The sequence below is a fragment of the Chrysochloris asiatica genome, unplaced genomic scaffold (genome assembly GCF_000296735.1).
Source record: "Chrysochloris asiatica unplaced genomic scaffold, ChrAsi1.0 scaffold00044, whole genome shotgun sequence".
NCBI lineage: Eukaryota > Metazoa > Chordata > Mammalia > Afrosoricida > Chrysochloridae > Chrysochloris > Chrysochloris asiatica.
The window spans coordinates 2,054,808-2,061,274 of NW_006408562.1; positions in this window are offsets into that span (position 1 = coordinate 2,054,808).

A 6,467-nucleotide genomic window follows, 5' to 3' on the forward strand; every position below is an offset into this window, starting at 1 on the left:
AGGCAATAGAAAGTGAAGAGAAGCAGTCTGTGAAGAGGTTATGGATTTCACCAAGGCTCAAATATCACAGTGCCTTGGAAGTCTTCATAAAGATTTTGTAGTTTATTCATGTGATAATTTACCTTGAAGGATTTTAAGTAGATACATTATAATCTGACTAATAGATTAAAGCAACTGATCTTAATACATTGTCAAGTAGACAGTAAATTTTAGAAAGACAGAAAGAAATTTAGAGACTAGTAAGAAAGTTACTGTAGCATTTCACCAGGAGATGGTGGTAAAATGGAAAAATATGAGAGCTCATGGACTAAATAACATAAAAAATATGATACTCTTAAATATAGGAATGACCAGATTTGTCAAAAAATTAGTGAGAGGTGAGAAAAAGATTGGTATGAAGAATGGCTTCTGTGTTTATAGCTAAATAGTTCATTGTATATGGAATTCTGAATTAGAACTGAATTATAAAAGATGGAGAAAATGGTTGAGGATTGAGGGGCATTTAGACATTTGACTTCTACCTCAAAATTTGGCAGTACAAACTCACCCAGAGGTACCTTGGAAGACTGGCCTGTGGCACATGGGGCCATTATAGGCTGGAATCAATCTGATGACATCTAACAGCAACAACAATGACAACACCCTTTTGGACAGGTACATTTTGGAAGCTTATGGACATATAATGTATTCCTGGTGTGGCATTGTAGGTTAATGCGCTGAACTACAAAGTTGTTTGAACTGCAAGGTTAGCAGTTCAAGCTCATCAGCCGCTCCTTGGAAACCTTATTCAGGGTCGCTATTCATTGGAACCAACTAGACGGCACTTAACAACAACAACAATGGACATATAAGAAAATACACTTAAGAAATGGATATCAGGATATCAACATCATATACTAAGTAAACTCAGAATGACTGAGATTACCTAGAAATAAAAATAGACAAAGGAGGGTATACCCTTTCATTGGTTGATGATGCATGGAGGGGATTGCAACCATGACAATGAAATGATATACGATAGGGTGAATGTAAAACTAATGTTCTTGCATGTAAATTATCATATAATTCACAATAAAAATTAAAAAAAAAAAATAGACAAAGGCCTTGCATTGAGGGAATGCACCAATAATTAACTGTAAGATAAAATACAATGAAATGAGATTAATCAGGATCCTGAGTGCTTAAGGAAACCTAGGATAAAATATCTTCAGAGAAAAAGAAGACTTATCAACTTTGTTGAAACTACACAGTTATTAATGTGGAGTTAATTTTAGAGAAACATGGAAATTTTTCATGATATGGAAACAAACAGTTTTGCTAAAGTGGTGAGGAGAAACAAGTTGTGTCTTGTAGAGTTAATTAATTAGGAAGTGTAGTGATTGCTTATTCAATCTTTTTCTTTTTTTGCTCAATACTGAGCAAATAATCTGAGAAGCTGGACAATATGAAGAACCTGGCATCAAGATTGGAGGAAGACTCATTAACAACCTTCCAAATGCAGATGATGGAGTCCTGGTGTAGTGCTGTAGGTTAATGTGCAGGGCTGCAAAGTTGGTCTGAACTGCAAGGTTGGCAGTTCAAGGTCACCCGCCATTTCTCAGAAACCTTATACATGGTCGCTATGGGTTGGAACTGACTCAGCAGCACTTAACAACAACAATAATACGATGCAGATGATATAACCTTGATTGCTGAAAGCCAAGAGGACTGAAAATACTAAAGAAGATCAAAAACCACAGCCTTCTGTATGGGTTGCACCACTAGATTGATAAATAACATCATGATAAATGGAGAAAAGATTGAAGCTGTCAAAGACATCATTTTGCTTAGATTTACAATCAACACTCATGAAAGCAGCTGTCAAGAAATTAAATGATGTATTGCATTAGACAAATCTGCTGCATATGACAGCTATTACTTAAGAGCAAAGATGTCAATTTGAGGATTAAGGTATGCCTGACACAAGCCATGGAATTTTCAATGCCTCATATGCAATAGGACAATAAATAAGGAAGACGGTAGGAAAATCGATGCATTTGAGTTATGCTGCTGGGGAAGAATATTAAAAATACCATGGACTTCCAGAAGAACAAACAAATCTGTGTTAGAACAACCTTAGAAGTGAAGGTGGCTAGACTTTGTCATACTTCAGACATGTTATCAGGAAGGACCAGTTCCTGGAGAAGGACATCATGCTTGGTAAAGTGAAATGTCAGTGAAAAAGATGGAGACCACAAAAGGTGGACTGGTACACTGGCAGCGGCAATGGGATCAAGAGTAGCAGTGATTGATTGGCACAAGTCTGAGCAGTGTTTCATTCATTTGTGCAAGCAGTCGCTATGAGGCTTTCTACTCCTGTAAGTATTTACAGCCTCATAAATCTTATACAGGGATCACTATGAGTTGGAACTGACTCCACAGAACATAAGTAACCATTGTTTTATAAGGCATCTTGGTGTGGCACTGCAGGATAAACACTGGACTGCTAACTGAAAGGTTAGTGGTTCATACCCATCAGCTGTTTATCAGAAAACCTGTAAAATGTCTCTCTGAGTCGTAACTGACTCAAAGGTACTTAATAACAAGAATAACAGCAGTGTTTCATTAAGAGTTTATGCTTATAACATAATATGCTTATAACATTCTAGATTTCATTAAGAAGAAAGGGAGTGCTTAGTTATACAGGAGAGAAATAAGTTAACTATGAAAGTGAAGACTGAGAGAAGGCAAGAGAAGAAAAGGTGCATGGGCCCATGGAGAAGTTGTTTTCCAAAGAGGAGTGATGCTTATCACTATGCTGACAAATGGAAGGAAAGGATTAGAAAACATGATGTTGTTGTTGCTGTTAGGTGCAATTGAGTTGGTTCTCACTAATAGCAACACTATGCAAAATATATTGAAACACTGCCCAGACCTGACCTTCCTCACATTCATTGTAATAGTTGATCCCATTGTTTCTGCCACTATGCCAATACATCTTAAGTTTTTATTGTGAATTATGTGGGTTTACATGGAAGAACATCAGTTTTACATTCATCCTATTGTATTTTGTTTCATTGCAATGATTACAGTCCCCTCCATGCATCATCATATAACCAAAGTGTACACTCCACAGAACCCCACCCCCACTGGCTGTCAGCACACAGCCCCTCTCCCTCCCTGAGTTCAGTGTCCTCAGCCACACCATCTCTCCACATTATCATCTCTGTCTCTATCCCTGGCATCACTGCCTCTCTGGGTAGGGTCCTGCTCTCCACTTTTCTCACTTGATGGTCCCAGGGACCTCAGCTCCTGGGCTGCAAAATCAATCATTCCACTCCTTTTGTCAAAAATCATCTATCTCTACATTTCTGACCTTCACAGTCAAACATGATGGCAATTATTCACTATTGTACCACAAAAGTCTTATCCCCATTTCCTTTCGCCAGCCCGGTCCCAACATATTGGAAATCATTCAGTGAAGGTTCTACCTACCCCTGCACCATCTGGAATTAGGCTCCCTCTTGAAAGCTTGTAAGCTAATCACTTCTTGTGTTTATATCTCTCCCCACCACCATTTTTGGTAGCTAATGTCTAAATTGCCCATCCCTGTCAACCCTGTGTACCAAGGGGGTGGGAATGATCCTTGCTGTAAATATCTGTTCCCTATTTTGAGCTACTACATCCATAAGTGTAGGTAAAGTTCATCAAATTGTAGTGGGTTACTCTTTTTTTTGTTTCCCTCTTCTTTCTTCTAGTCGAATTCTGATCATCCAGCCATCAAAGCCAGGTCAAGTGAATACTATCTGCAAGAATGGGTGTCCTTGTGCACCTCCCCTCACTTCATATCAGATGGACGCTTCACTCTCTGCTGTAGTCCTTTGTGGCCTTGTCACTGCCTCTGGGCCTAGGAGTCCCCGAGTCTTGCCATATTGCTGGCCATCCAGGTCTCCACCCGGGTTCACAGGACTCTATTGAATGTGGTCGGACTCAGATCCCAACTTCATTGCTGTTTTTTCCCCCTCTTCCCCTTATTGGTGTCCAATGTGGTCACCAGCCAGACCACATTCCTGCTAATGTATTTATTCTCCTTGAGTCTTAGTCTTGGAAGGGAGTTTGCTCTGAGGGGACCCAATTACTTGCCTTGATGGCTGCTGGGCTAACAGATTACTTGTTGTAGTAATCAGTCAGACTGCCATTACTGTTTCTGATTTTTCCTGCTGGTCTATCTTCACGAAGTATCTTTTGTTTTTCTAGCCATTTTCATGCCATTTTCATGATGTTGAGTCTTCCTATCCAGGAACATGGTATGTTCTTCCACTTCATAAGTCTATTTTAGTTTCTTGTAGTAGTGTTTTCTAATTTTCTTTGTATAGGTCCTTTGTTTCTCTAGTTACGTTTATTCCTGAATATTTCATCCTTTGGGTGGTTACTGTAAATGGTATTGCTTCCTAAAATCTTTTCCGCGCTGTTATTGTTACTGTAGAGGAATCCAACTAATTTTTGTATGTTGATCTTATATCCTGCCACTTTGCTGAATCTTCCAATGATGTCTAGTAACTTTTTTACTGAGTCTTTGAGGTTTTCAATATAGATGATCATATCGTCTTTAAATAGTTTTATTTCTTCTTTGCCAATTTGGATGCCTTTATTTCCCTATCTTGCCATATAGCTCTGGCTAAGACTTTCAAAACAATATCGAATAGGAGTGGTGACAAAGGGCATCCTTGTCTGGTTCCTGTTCGCAGAGGGAAGACTTTAATTTTCTCTCCATTGAGAGTGATGTAGGCTGTTGGTTTTGTATATGTGCTCTTGATTTTATTGAGGAATTTCCCTTCAATTCCTACTCTGTTGAGTGTTTTTTATCAGGAATGGATATTGGATTTTTTTCAAATGCCTTTTCTTCATCAATCGATATATGATCATGTTGTTCTTTTCCTATTTCTTCTTTATATGTTGGATTACATTGACTGTTTTTCTAATGTGGAACCATCCTTGTATCCCTTTATGAAACCCACTTCTTGGTCATGATGTATTATTTTTTTGATGCATTCTGTTGGCTAGGATTTTATTGAGAATTTTTGCGTCTATTTTCATGAGGGACATTGGTCTATAATTTCCTTTCTTAGTGATGTCCTTCCCTGGTTTTGGAATGAGGGTTATGCTTCCTTCATAAAATGCATTCAGAAGTTTTCTGTCCTATTCTATATTCTGGAATAATTTGAGTAGAATTGGTGACAGCTCTTCCCTGAATGTTTGGTAGAACTCACCACTGAAGCCATCTGGGCCTGGACTTCTTTTGGTTGGGAGTTTTTCAATGACCTGATCAATTTCTTTTTTTTGTTATGGGTCTGTTCAAGTTTTCTACTTCACTCTGTGTAAGTTTAGGTAGGTCGTGTTTTCCTAAAAATGTATCCATCTCTTCTAAGTTTTCAAATTTGTTGGAGTATAACTCTTCATAATATTATGTTATTACCATTTTGGTTATGTTTGGTTCTGTTGTGATGTTATCCATGTAGTTTCTAATACTAGTTATTTGTGTCTGCTCCGTCTTTTCTTTTGTTAGTTTTGCCAATGTTGTTAATTCTTTCAAAGAACCAGCTTCTTGTCCTGTTGATTATTTCTATAGTTTTTCTGTTTTCCATCTCATTTTTTTCTACTCTTATCTTTATTATTTCTTTTCTTTTGGTGACTGTAGGTTCCCTCTGTTGGTCTGTTTCTAGTTGTTGGAGATGCTGTGTTTATGTGTTACTTTTGGTTCTTTCTTCTTTTTGAACGTGCACATTTATTACAATAAATTGTCTTCTCAGCACTGCTTTTGCTGTGTCCCAAAGATTTTGGTATGTTGTGTTTTCCTTCTCATTTGTTTCTAGGATCTTTGTGAATTCACATTTAATTTCTTCTTTTACCCTGTCACTCTTCAGCACAGTGTTATTCGGTTTCCATGTATTCAACTTCATTTCCTTTATCTTTTTTATTTTGATTTCTAGTTTTATAGCATTGTGGTCTGAAAAGCTGCTTTGTAGTATTTTGATGTTTGTAAATTTATGACCTTTGTGACCTAACACATGGTCAATTCTGGAGAATGTTCCATGTGCAATGGAGAAGAATTTATATTGTACTGTTGTGTGTTGAATGCTCTGTACACATCTAAGAGGTCAAGTTGGTTGATTGTATTGTTTAGTTCCTCTGTAACATTGTCAATTTTCTTTCTGGTTGTTCTGTCACCTTTTGAAAGTGCCATATTAAAATCTCCCACTATAATTGTAGATTTATCTATTTCTTTCTTCAATTCTAGTAATGTTTGCTTCATATATCTTGGTTGTCTTTCATTAGGAGTGTAGATATTTATTATGGTTATTTCGTCTTGCTCAATTGATCCTTTGATCATGAGATAGTGTCATTGTTTATCACTTATGCTGTTTTTTGCCTTAAATTTTACTTTATCAGAGATCAGTATTGCCACTCATGCTTGTTTTTGTGTTTGT